This window comes from Pteronotus mesoamericanus, unplaced genomic scaffold (genome assembly GCF_021234165.1).
Source record: "Pteronotus mesoamericanus isolate MK-2021 breed Mesoamerican mustached bat unplaced genomic scaffold, CSHL_Meso_final contig_702, whole genome shotgun sequence".
Classification (NCBI taxonomy): domain Eukaryota; kingdom Metazoa; phylum Chordata; class Mammalia; order Chiroptera; family Mormoopidae; genus Pteronotus; species Pteronotus mesoamericanus.
In genome coordinates, this window is record NW_026555239.1 from 5,855,980 (window position 1) to 5,868,254 (window position 12,275).

Here is a 12,275-nt window from a genome sequence, read left to right on the forward strand (position 1 = left end):
CGCGGCAGCGGCGGCGGCGGCGGCGGCTGCGGCGGAGGCTCGGGGCGGGCGGGGCGCGGGGCGGCGGCGCTGCGTCACCCCGTACGCACAGCGGCCGCGGGCCCGGGGAGGGCGCGGGGACCCGCCGGGCGACGAGGGGGTGGCCGCGGGGCACCGGGCGCGGGGATGCGAGGCGGCCGCGGAGGGGTCCGAGGACAGATCGCGGTCCGATCGCGGCCGCAGGGCTAGGGCCCAGGAGGAGGCGCTGCCCCTCGCAGCCGCTCTCAGGGTCTCAGCAGCGCCTCGGCGACGGGCGGGGCCTCCGGCGCGCAGCAGCGCTGCGTGGGCCGTCGGCGGCGGGAGGTGGGGGGCCTCAGGAGGGCCGGGCCGGCCCGGCCCGGGGGCACCCACGCCAATCCGGATGCGGCAGCCACAGGGGGGCATGTGACCTTAAGCATCAGATCCCTTCCTGGATCCCTGTCCCCTCCCGGACTGGACTGGCCCTTTATCCTCTGGGAAATAAGCCTGAAAACAAGTCAGGCCCTTGGGGGACTGTGGGCCTTGGCCCACCCGCCATGTAAATGACACCTTCTCCTCTGCTCACAGGCCCATCCTGAGGATGACCTGGCGGGGCAGAGGCTGCGCGTTCCCACTGCTCATGGGGACAGTTTTAGGCCCTGGGGACTCCGCAGTAAAAGATGGAGCTGGCCTTCAAACCAGGCGTCTGGGTCCAGGGGCCCCCATGTGTCCGCATCCCCAGGCTGAGGACAGGTTCTGCCTGAGGAGGTGTGTCCAGGTCCAGGTGGCTCAGGGGCCTGCCAGGGCGCCCTGCCCATGGGCTGCAGGCTGCAGAAGGCAGCAAGGAGGCCCACAGCCCCTGCCCCACCCCCCCCCCTCCACCCCAGCCTGCAAGGGCAGATGCTGGAGTATGAGTCACCCAGGAAACCCCCAGAGCCATGGGGGCCTGCAGGAGAAGGGCTTCCTCTTAGGGCCCTGGAAGAAAGCTGGGGAGAGGGCAGAAAGCTGAGACACCCCCCCGCCCCCGTCCTGAGCAGGCCAGAGGAGAGAGCGCTGCTGTTCCTAAACTCCCCTGTTCGCAGGGGGTCTTCCCTGACCATCCAGTAAGTGGACCGCGGCATGGTGGCACCCCAGCGGGGCTCCAACCTGCCCTTGGAGCATGCCGGCCCCCCTCAGCTCCCTGGGGACATGGCCCGCCTTTCCCTGTAGCCCCTGGGCCAGAAACACAGGGTGCACCTGCCCCAGGCTGATCAGTGAAGAGGCGATGCTCAGAGAAGATGAGTAACGTGCTTAAAGGCACGGGTCTTAGAAGCGGCAGAGGTCTGGTTCCGGGGCCCCAGCCACCTGCCTCCTGGGCTCCTCCTTGCCCAGCTCAGCGTCTCCTGGGCTGCCAGGGAGCCTCCCCTGCAGGTGGCAGAAGGGCGAGCCTGTGCCCCAGCCACCAGTGCCTGGTGCCGGGAAGCCTTGTGCAGGTCCTACGTTGCCAGCGCCTGGTGATTCACCCTCCCTGGGAGCCCGGCCACTTCAGGCCTGGTGCCCAAGCCAGAGCAGGGCGCAGGCAGGGCTGGAGGTGGCGTGTGAGTCCCAGCCCTGCCCTCGGGCAAGGCAGGCCTGGTCTGCCTGCCGGGCCTCCCTCCCACGCCGCTGCTCTGACGCTCCGGCCACATGGATGTGAAACTTCCTTGGAAGCCAGCGCTCCGTGGGTGCGGGAAGCGTTGCAGGAAGGGGCTTGTGGGCAGGGGCTCAGACAAGACACGTCTCCCTGCCCGGGCCTCCCTCAGGCCTCCCTGGGCCAGGCGCCTCTGCCCCTACCCGGTTATTCCCTTAGAGACCTTGCAACGTCACACCCCGGCTCCCGGAATCCCATCGTCTGAGTGCAGGACCCAGAGAGGACTGAGACCCCGCCCTACCCACAAGGAGCTCTTTGGAGGAGTCAGCAACTCAGCTCTCAAATGGGGGCGGGGAGACCCCAAGACGGGCCCCCCACGCTGCCTCGCTGAGCAGACTCCAAGTTCATAGGCCAGGCCCGGGCCTCTGTGTGGTGGTGGTACGCGTTGCATTGTGTTCCCCCGAAACTCACGTGTTGAAGCCCTCGCCCCTGGACCTCAGAATGTGACTGTATTTGGAGGCAGGGCCTTCAAAGAAGTGATTAAGATTAAATGAGTTTGTGGGGGGGGGCCCTAATCTGGCTGGGGCCCGTATGAGAGGAAATTCGGGCACCCAGAGACAGGGGCGGGGGTCGGGGCACTCACACACAGGGCACGGCCGCATGAGCGGGACCTAGGGGCCGGTGCCCTGCAAGCCAAGGAGAGAGGCTTCGGGGAGCCGAGCCTGCCAGCACCTTGACCTTGGGCCCGCGGCCTCTGTGAACTAGACCCATGAGGACACCACTTCTGAGAGCGAGGTCTGTGGTGCTCTGCAGCCCCAGCGAAGCAAAGCCGCCACTGCTCCCCCCGCCCCCCCCCCCCGAGGGCTGCGGCTCTGGGCCCAGCTCGGGGTGGCCTGGGCAGCGCGAGACGTCGCGCTTTTCTCCCGGGACGGAGGGCGAGACGCGAAGGCGGGTTTTCAGAAGACACGGTTCCGGCAGCTGAGCTGGCTGGGCAGAGGGTGGGGCCGGGGTCGGGCCCAGGGCAGAGCACGGCCCTGGGGACGGGGGACGGGGTGGCTGCCACCGCGCTGTGTGCTGGAGCCGGCCGCGAAGGCCTCCGTCGGGACCGTCAGCACGAGCCTTCACAGGCCCTCAGCTCTGCCCCGGCAGATACGCCTCTCCCGTGCGGGGCGCCCTCCCCACACGTCTGCCTGGGGAGGCCCCGCTGCACGTCCCTTCACCCCCCACCCCCTCCCTTCGTGCTGCCGGCCGGGTCCCCTGGCAGCTCACGGTGCGGGGCTTCCGGCCGGGTCGCCAGGTCCGGCCGCACCTGCTGCAGAAGGGGCGGCGCCCCCGCCTGTCCCTGGCCTGCTGAGCGCGCAGCTGGCCCCGGCCCTCCGCAGGTGTTCGGCCCCGCACCCAGGAGCCCCGGTCCGTCAGGCCCTGCCACCTGCCCCTGTCTGGTCTGCAGCTTGGGCTGCGGCCCGGGCCTTGGGCCAGCTCGGACCTGCCTGGAAGCGGCCAACACCCACTGCCAACCCAGGGTGCCCCACGCGTGGGCCGCCTGGACCCTGAGGTCCCGCCTGGGCACATGGCATTGCCACCCAACCCCCCAAGTATACCACCCACCAGGTCATCCAAGCCAGAGGCCCTGGCCACCAGTGGGGACCTGGTACCAGCTGCCCCTTCTAGCAGCGTCCCCTCCATGGCTTCTGACCTACTTTCCCTCTGTCCCTGGCCGCCCTGGCCTTGTTTATGGTGACAGCTGCCTGCGTATCTGCCCAGGCTTCTTCCCTACGCAGCCAGCTGCACGCCTCCTGGGTGTTCCCACAGGAGGGGACACTCCTGGGTGTGGGGGAGGGCGCCTGGGCCTGCCGTCCGCCGCCCGCCGCTCGCCGCTCTGCAGAGGGGGCCTCCCACGGCCGCCCATCAAGGCCGACTTCCTGGAAGGAGTGTCGGCAGCCCCAGGAGGCCCGAGCACGGGGAGAGAGGGCTGGCGACTGACACAGTGCCCACCCTGGTGTGGCACGTGAGACCCTGGCGGTAACCGCCGGACACGGCGTTGTCTACCCCACTTACAGATGGAGGGACTGAGGCGCAGGGAGGCCACCTGACCTGCTCAAGTTACACGGAACGGTCCCTGGGTGGGCGAGTGCGCCCGCGTCCCACCGCGGCGTGAAGGTCTGACATGTGCCCACGGAAGCCCGCGCGGTCCCCCGGGCGCGCAGGGCGGTCCTGCCCGACCTGCTCTTGCCCCCACCCAGGCTCAGCTCCCAGACGCGCCCAGGCCAGGGCTGGCATGGAGGGCAGCCTTCGGGTGGGGGCCCGTGGGTGGGCCTGAGCGGGAAGGGCCAGCGAGGTGGGGCCGCCCGAAAATAATGCCAGCGCGGCAGGGGGCCGGGGGCCCCCTGCAAGGGCCGCGGGGAGCGCCGCACCTGGGGGGGGGCGCAGGCCATTTCCACATTGGGTCGGGCCCTGTGGGCCCCCAGGCCGGCCAGGGTGGCCGCCCCGTTGGCGCCCTGACACGATGCCCGTCACTGGACTCAGCGCCAGTGCCTTCGGTCCTCGAGGTCAGCGGCCCCCAACCTTTTTGGCACCAGGGACCGGTTTCGTGGCCGGGGGTGGGGGGTGGTTTGGGGATGATTCAGTCGCATACGTTTAAGCTCACCTCCCCCTACGCGGCTCCTAACAGGCCCGGCCCGGTCCGTGGCCGGAGGCCAGGGCCCCTGCTCCAGGTGAGCGCCCTGCAGGTGAGGAAGCCGTCCGTCCGGGGGGAGTTGAGAGATCAAGGTCAGGGGAGCCAGCAGCGACGGGTGGCTGGGGGGTGAGAGCCTCTGACCCCCCAGGCGGTATTCTGGGGGTCCCCGCCCCGGGGGTCAGGGAGCGGCCAGGCCGCTGTCTTTGGAGCTCTGGCTCAGCTCCCGCTGGGGGAACGCCAGGGCAGCTCGCGGGCAGGGGAGACTCCTGCACCTCCATGCAGCCAGAGGAAGCCGTGGCGGGGGGGCGGGGGGGCGGCCAGAGCTGGGGGCTCCGCAGAGGCAGGGCGGGCTGTCGGGGCGCGCCCCAAGGCCCCCCCTCGCGGGAGCCTCCCTGGGTGTGCGGTTCAGCGTCCACCGTGGGACGACGCGGGGTTGCCTGGGCTCCTGTCAGGGGCCGGGAGCTGCTGCGACGCCCAGGCTGAGCGGCTGGGGGGGGAGGGCCCAGGCAGGCCCCTTCCCGGTGGCCTCTGTGAGCCAGCCTGGGGCTGGCCGGGAGGCCGCGGACGTCCTGGTTGGGGGAGCGGCGCGTGGGGACGGGAAACCTGGCCTTGTGCCCAAGGCTTGTGGGGACACAGCAGAAGCCACCGCTGTCCAGGAGAGCCACTGGCTATGATTTGCCGACTGATAGAGGGGAGGCTGGCTCGCTCACGGGGCATGTTTATATGTCCTTTTGTATTTGAGGTCTATAAAAAAATAGGAAGGAAGCAGCAATGGCCCAGGAGCCCAGCGACCAGATTTGGCCAGGGGCTGGGGGGCCAGGCCGGCCGCCTGTGGTAACCTGGGGTGGGGACAGGCGTGTCCGGGGACGGGGCAGAGCGTGGGGCTGCGGGGGCGGGGGGTGGGGCACCTGCTAAAGGGGAAAACCGGCTTCCAGCAAACCCACTGCAGGCAAACCGCACCCCCGGGGGGACGGAAGGACGAGCTGAGGAGGAAAAACAAACATCGAGCTGGGGCAGGATTTTCACAACATAAACAAGGGATGTAGTGCTGAGTCCAAAAACAACCAAACCCCCCCTTCCCCTCCCCCCAAAAAAGAAAGGAAGAACAAAAATCAGTGGAAACAACCTGGATCGCAGGCCGACCTTGGAGAACCACAGACGTCAGCCGCTGGGGACGTGAGACAGGCCACGCCGGGAAGGCTGCGGGCCTTGGGGGGCTCCGTATGTGGGAGGACGGGCGGGAAGGCTCCGAAGAAGGTGAAGGACAAACGGGAAGCCCTGGGGACAGAAGCCCAGAAGCAGGGAAGCGATGAGCTGAACCTCGGGCGCAGCACGCTGCCCCGAGGGCCGTGCTGGCAGGGGAATCGGGAGCCCCCAGAGCAGCTGGCTCCGCCCCCTTCACAGCCGGGGAGGCCGGGGCCAGAGAGGGGCCGCAGCCTCCGAACAAGCGCGGGAAAGCTGCTGGTCTTGCGGCTTGTGTTCCCCGAGGGCCAACGCCCCCAACCCCTCCGGGTGCGAGGCCCAGACAGGGCAGGGGAGCATGAGAGCGGGGCGGCCGAGGGCTCCCGCGCGGGGCTCCCGGTGGGCACAGGCCGGCAGGCCCTCCCAGGGCCCGGCTCCGGGAGCGCCTGGCAGAGGGGCCGCTGCACCAGGCGCCGGAGGGCCTCCTGGGAAAGGGCATCAGGTTTCCGTAGGAAGAACTGGGGCCGGAGGGATGGGGACAGGTGCCCAGAGGGATGGGGACAGGTGCCCAGAGGCATTAACGCCCATTCTCCCGGGAGAAGGCCTTTCACAATTAGCAGAACACAGTCGGAAGCGGAGGGGTCCGCGAGGCCCTGCCGCGGCCGCCACGCGCCCCTTTAACCATGCCCTCCCTGCCCTGTGTCAGTGGGGACGCAGTCCCAGCATTTCTTGGAGACAAAGCTGAGTGTCCCCATTTCACAAAAGACCTGCCACGGGACGAGGAGTTGAGCTGAGCCTGCTTTATCTGAGCCAGAACCAGGCGACTCCCGCGGCAGCAAGGGACGGTGACCATCAGGTCCCCCTTTTCGTGGAAACATCCAAGGAACCCTCAAGCAATCAAACCAAATGAACAGGGAGAGCGCTTTCAGCCTTTCTCAGATGCCCTGACCTCCCAGGACTTTGTTTGCAGGGGGAAGGGGACACTGAGAGGAAGCTGGCCCCACGGGCTTCCTTCGTTTGCCAGAGTCACCGCAGGAAAGTCCAAACCCGTAAGAATTTGTATGAGTTTGTTTGAGCCAAACCGATGACAATTGCCAGGGGCAAGATCTCAGTGGATTAAGAAACGCCCCAGAGAACCTCAGTTTTGCACCTGATTTTACACATTAGAATCCAAGGCGGAGCCGTAAGGCCTTCCGGGAAATCCGCTGGTGCTAGATCAGGGAGGCGGGAGGAAGCAAAGGAGGGGGGCCTCTGCGGCGGGACGGGAGGGAGACACGTACTTCTTTCCGTTTGTGGGTACGGGATCCACGGCCTTAGCAATTAACGAGGTAACAATAACATGGGGGGATTTGCGGCCTCTGACCCGGGGCAGGGAGGGGCCGGGAGGGGAGGACATCGCCCTGACCTTCCGGAGGCAGGTTCCCTTGGATGCCAAGAGACGGCGGACAAGCTCGGCTCCGGTAAAGACTGACCTTTGTCAGGGAGGATACCGGCCTGGAACGTGTCGACCCGCCCTAACCGGTTCTTATTTAGGGAGCTTTAATGTCAGACTGTCCTGCGAGGTCCCTTTCTATCCCTGAGTGTGTAAGGCCGGTCAGGCTTGGGATGTGGCCCCTCTTCATCCACACGAGGCTGCCAATCCCAGGCGACGGTGACCGGGGACTTTCTCAGATAACCCAGGTTTAGGGCTGTTCACCCCTTGCGTCTCGTCTCCAAACCTCCCAGCAGCGAGCTGCGCTGCTGGCTGCGGGCATAGGGGCTGAGATTCCAGTCGCGTCCGGACCTGTTGGGAGGGTAATTAAATGCACCAGGAAGGGAGAGGCCTTCCAGCCTAACTCTGGGAACAAGGCCGCCTTCCTGCTTCCCTCAGCAGCCGCGGGACCCTTCTAAAATGGGACACCAGGGGCCGTGCAAGCCCCGCCCCTCTGTCCCTGCCAGGCAGGACCCCAGCGCGGGCCTTTGGACTCACCAGGCCCTGTCCTGCAAATATTCTTTCGACTCCGGCGAGCCGTCTCCCTTCCCCGAAGCCTCTGCTTAAATGATAGCTACCTTCCCACCTGCTCCCTCCCCTGATCACTGTCCGCCCCCCCCCCTTATTTTTAAAAAGCACTCGTGGTTACTACCACCACCCAACGCTGGGGTGGGTGTTGATGGGCTTGTTAGCCTCAGGCTCATGGATCCCGCTGGAACGTGAGTGCCACGGGGCGGGGCTTTGAACCCCAGAGTTCGCAAAACGTGGACACACACTCGCGGTGGCAGTTGGGTGGGAGGTTCATGGGGTTTTGCAACAGCCTCGCGGACCCCATCTCGTCCCAGCCGGCTCTGCCCCCGTGGCCTCGGGCTAAGAGCGCTGGCTGGTTCACTCGAGGCTTGAGTTTTACAAAACAGCCCCCACCAGGAGGTGACCTCTCCCAGCAGGGAGGGGAGGGTGTGTTACTGCTCATCAAAGACCTGCAGGACCAGACAGGCAGGAAGCGGGGTCCACAGAGTAAGCGCCTCCCCAGGATGCTGCGGTGCCCAGTGCCCGGAGGCCTGGTGGCTCGCCGCGGGCCCCACCCACGTCCCCTCCGCCTGACATAAAAGAAGCCTGAGCGCTGCGCTTCCTTAAGGCGGATTTGAGGACCGGCCGCCCACCTTCTCGGCTGGCGCCTCCCGATCAGCAAACCTCTCCTTGTTCCCAACACTGGCGTTCTGAGTTTTGGCCACTTGCAGCCCCTGGTACACGGGCCCTGGTCTGCGGAGAGTCGCACAGAGTTCGGGGCAGATTCACACACAGGCCTCAGAGTTTCCTCTGAAAACGAAAGTCGAGAAAGGAGTGAAGTGGGGTGAACCGACACCCCCCGCCTGGCTGGAGGTGACCGGAGACCTCTCGCTCTGTGGTCGAAGGCCCGGCGGGAAGGGGACACCTTCCAGGATCCTCCTGAGCACCCCCCCGCCATTGTCGTCACAGCTCAGAGGCACTTCTGGAGACATCACCGTCCCCGCTGACCTCCCCCAACCCCCAAGCATATCTGGAAGCCAAAGGGGAGCCTAGGACCCAGGCTTCCGAGCAGAGCAGGCCGTTTCCTGGGGGGCAGCTGACCCTGGGGGCAGGACTGGGGACCCGGGGCGGGAGAGCCAGCCGTGGGGCTGGCCAGTCCTCCCGGGGGCTGCAGCTTGGCTTGGTCCCCTCCGGCTCGGTCCCCCAGGTTCGCCCTCAGCCCCACGCCCCCCACCCCCCGGTGTTAACTCCCCTGCAGCTCCAGGCTTCGCTTCTGCAAGGGTCTGGCCTCCCACTTTGCAGATGCCACCCGCCTGGTGGCAGAGAAGTTGGGGGCAGGGCGCCTGCTGAGCCCCCCGCAGAGCTTAGACCTGCAGGCGGCCGGTGGCGCCACCCTGGCGTGGAAGGTGGCCCGCCAGGCTGTGCGGAGGTGTGCGAGGTGACAGAGTGGCCGGGGGCCTGTGAGCCTCGCCTCTGTCCATCCCTGTGTGCCTGGAGCCGACGCAGGGCCTGGCAAAGGGTCGGCGTTTCCTGAACATTTGCGCGGTGAAAATGCAAGCCCAGGAAAATGAACGGGAAAGTTTTATTTTATTTTTAAGTTATTTTTAAATTTATTGACCTTGGGGGGGCGCTGACCTGCGGCCCCACCCACTCACGCGTTCTTTTGCTGGGTCCAGCACGTGCCCTGACCGGGGAGCCAGCCCATGACTCTGGCTCATCGGGGCGACGCTCCGATGCACGGAGCCCCTCTGCCAGGGCTCGATGGAGCAATTTTAGTTTGAGACAAAACTGCATTTAAATCGGGGGTTGTGTACAGATACGCCGTCCGGGACGTATCTGGGCCTGGTGCGGACGGGGGCAGGCCCGGCAGCACCTGCCTGCCCAGAGCTGACGATGCCCCCTGCCCCACGCAGAACCACAGGCCCTGGATGTCCGGCTGTTGGGGCTTTGAACCGAAGCCGGAAGCCCACGTTTGTGTGTGGGAGGTGGCTCGTGAGTTTTATGTGTTGGTCACTCACTGTGATCTAAGACATAGGCCGCTGGGCAGGGCAGCAAAGCTCGGACGCAGGCCAGAGGCGGCCAGAGGCCAGCCCACTGGCGACGTGCGGCCGCACACCGCGGGGGTGACGCTAGACTGCAGAGGTCAGTTTTCAATGACAGATGGTGCTGAACACGTGGCAGCTGTGGGCATGCATGGACGCCCCCATGGCGCAGACGCAGGATCGCACGGAAAGTTGCGGGAACTCGAGGAGAAGGTCGGGGACTTGAATGTAGCACATGCAGGTGGAGTCAGCTGGCGCACAGGCCGGAAACAGAGCCGGGGGACAGCCGGAAGCCCGGGCTCGAGGTCGGGGCCGCGCTCCCTGGGAAACAGCGGCAGGGCCGCCACTAGGAGCCACGGTCCCCAGCAGGGGCGCAGGGCGAGGGACAGCCCGGGTTAAGCCAACGAACGGGGTCACAGGGGCCCGAGGAAGGCCCGGCCGGCGGTCGCTGGGCCAGGCCACATCCTGCGGCCGGGCTTTGCTTCCTAACGACCGCTTTGCTGACCGGGAGACAGTTCATGTGCCGTACAATTCAGTCGCCTCAGGTATACTGTTCATTAGCTATCGGTGGATCGACCGTGATCAATTTGAGAATATTTTCACCTTCGCAAAGAAACCCCACACCCCTGAGAAGTCACTCCCCGCCTCTGCTCTGCCCTAGGTGACTACTGACCTACTTTCTGCCTGAATTCGCTGCCTGGAACTTTGGTGTAAGCGGAGTCATATGACAGGTGGTTTTTTGTGGCTGGTTTCCTTGAGCATAACACTCACCCGCGTGGCAGCGTGAATCCGCGCGTCACTCTTTTTTGTGGCCAAATAACAGTCCACTGCACAAACAGGCCACTTCGTGATTGTTTCCCCACCCGCCGGCGGGCGTGTGGGCCGCATCCGCGGGCGTTGGCCCCACGCGTTCATGGACAGGCTTTGGTGTGGCTGAGCTGTCTGTCCTCTTGGGCACACCCCCAGCTGTGGGGCTGCCGGGTCACGTGGTCACTCCACGCTTGTCGCAGGAGCCGCAGGCGGGTTCGACAGCGGCCGCAGCGCGTTCCACACTCCCCAGCCGGGCTCGAGGCTTCCGATTTCTGGCCGTCCTTGTCAGCGCCTGTGACCGCAGGTCTCCGGGCTCACGGCCACCTGCTGGGCACGAGGGCTCACCAGCCTCGTGGCGGGTCTCGCAAGTTTCGTCAGCCGCAAAGCTAGCAATCGGACCTGTGTTCTGCTTCTGTTCCTTGTCTCTCACTTGGTTCTGAACGTGGGAGGGGTGTCATTTCTAGCCCCTCCAAATCCCAGTCACTGCCTCTGTGTCCCCCTTGGGTACAATTAACCCCACGCTCTTTGGAGCCACTGTCCCCAACGTGACAGTGCCCCTTCGGCCTCAGCGCCTGGAAGCCTAGGTCCGGTGACTTCTTTTCCTTGTCCTCGTCAGTGAGCACCTCCAGGGCATACGCCCCATGCAGCTGCCCGTCCAGCGGGGCCCGCGGACGCGTCCGTCGCTGGGTTGCCAAGCCCCGTGATTGGTTGGTGATGTGTTCCCCGGTCGGGAGGGACAGCAGCACACAGGCGGCTGCGTGGGCTCAGCCCCCCAGGAAGCTCCAGCCCGGAGTCCGATGTTGCAGTAACCCTGGCACGACCAAGTGCTGAAACACCACCAGATAAAGAGTCAAGGGCAAGATGATTTATCAGACCTGTGTGACATTTTGCCGAAGACGATTTACAGGCTCATGAACAGGTGCTCAGTCTGCTTGGCCTGGAGGGAAATACAGATCAAAGCCACAGCGTGACGGTGCTTTGCGCCCGCCAGGGTGGCTGCCTTCAGAGCGCCCGGTACTAAGTGACAGGGAGGAGGCGGAGGCGCGGGCCCCTCGCGCTGCTGGTGGGAACGGGAAACGGCGCAGCCGCTGAGGGCAGCAGCCCAGCAGTTCCTCAAGGTGTAAACGGAGCCTCCGTGTGACCTGGCAGTCATTTGAACAGGTACCTGCACGCATGTTTGCGGCAGCACTATCCCTGGGCCGGAAGGAGGGGACCACCCACGTGTCCGTGGACAGAAACGTGGACACACAGAAGGGGCCACGGCCGCACCGTGGAATGCTGCGCAGCTGCGAAGAGGAAGAGCGCTGGCCCGCGAGGACGCGCGTGGAAATCACCGCCCCGACCGCAGGAAGCCAGGCACAGAAGGCGCCGCGTTGCGTGACTCACGGGTTTGCCACGTGCAGCGCAGGCCAAGCCGCGGAGACAGGAAGCAGGCAGGCAGGTCATGGGGGCCGGGGCCGGGCAGGGGAAGGGGAGTCAGGGCTGACGGGGACGGGGCTTCCTTCTGGGGCCATGAGAACGTTCTGGAACTAGATTGAGGTGGTGCTGGCCCTACCTTGTGAATGTCCTCAATGTCCCTGGATCGTACACTTTTAAGTGGTTACAGTGGTCAATTCCGTGCTGTGTGTACTTGACCACAGTTAACACTGACTGGGGTCGGGGGTCAAAAGGCAGAACTGAAGGGCGCGGCGACTGCCAGGACGTGGGGGCGATGGGGTGTCCACCCGTACGTGTCCTGCCGTTACACAGGGGACCCCCACCCCGAGTCCCGGTGGATGGGGGTCGGTCACCTGGTCAGGAGTATGGGGAGGGGCAGGCAGATGCGCCGAGTTGGAGGTGCCTGTGGGGCACCCGCAGGTCTGAGCTGGAGGTCACGTGAACGGGTGGCAGTGGATCCGCTCAGAGAAGGGGATCGTGTCCTTGTTACCGGGGACAACCTCAGATTGTCCCTGGCCCCTGCGCTGGGAGAAGAATCCC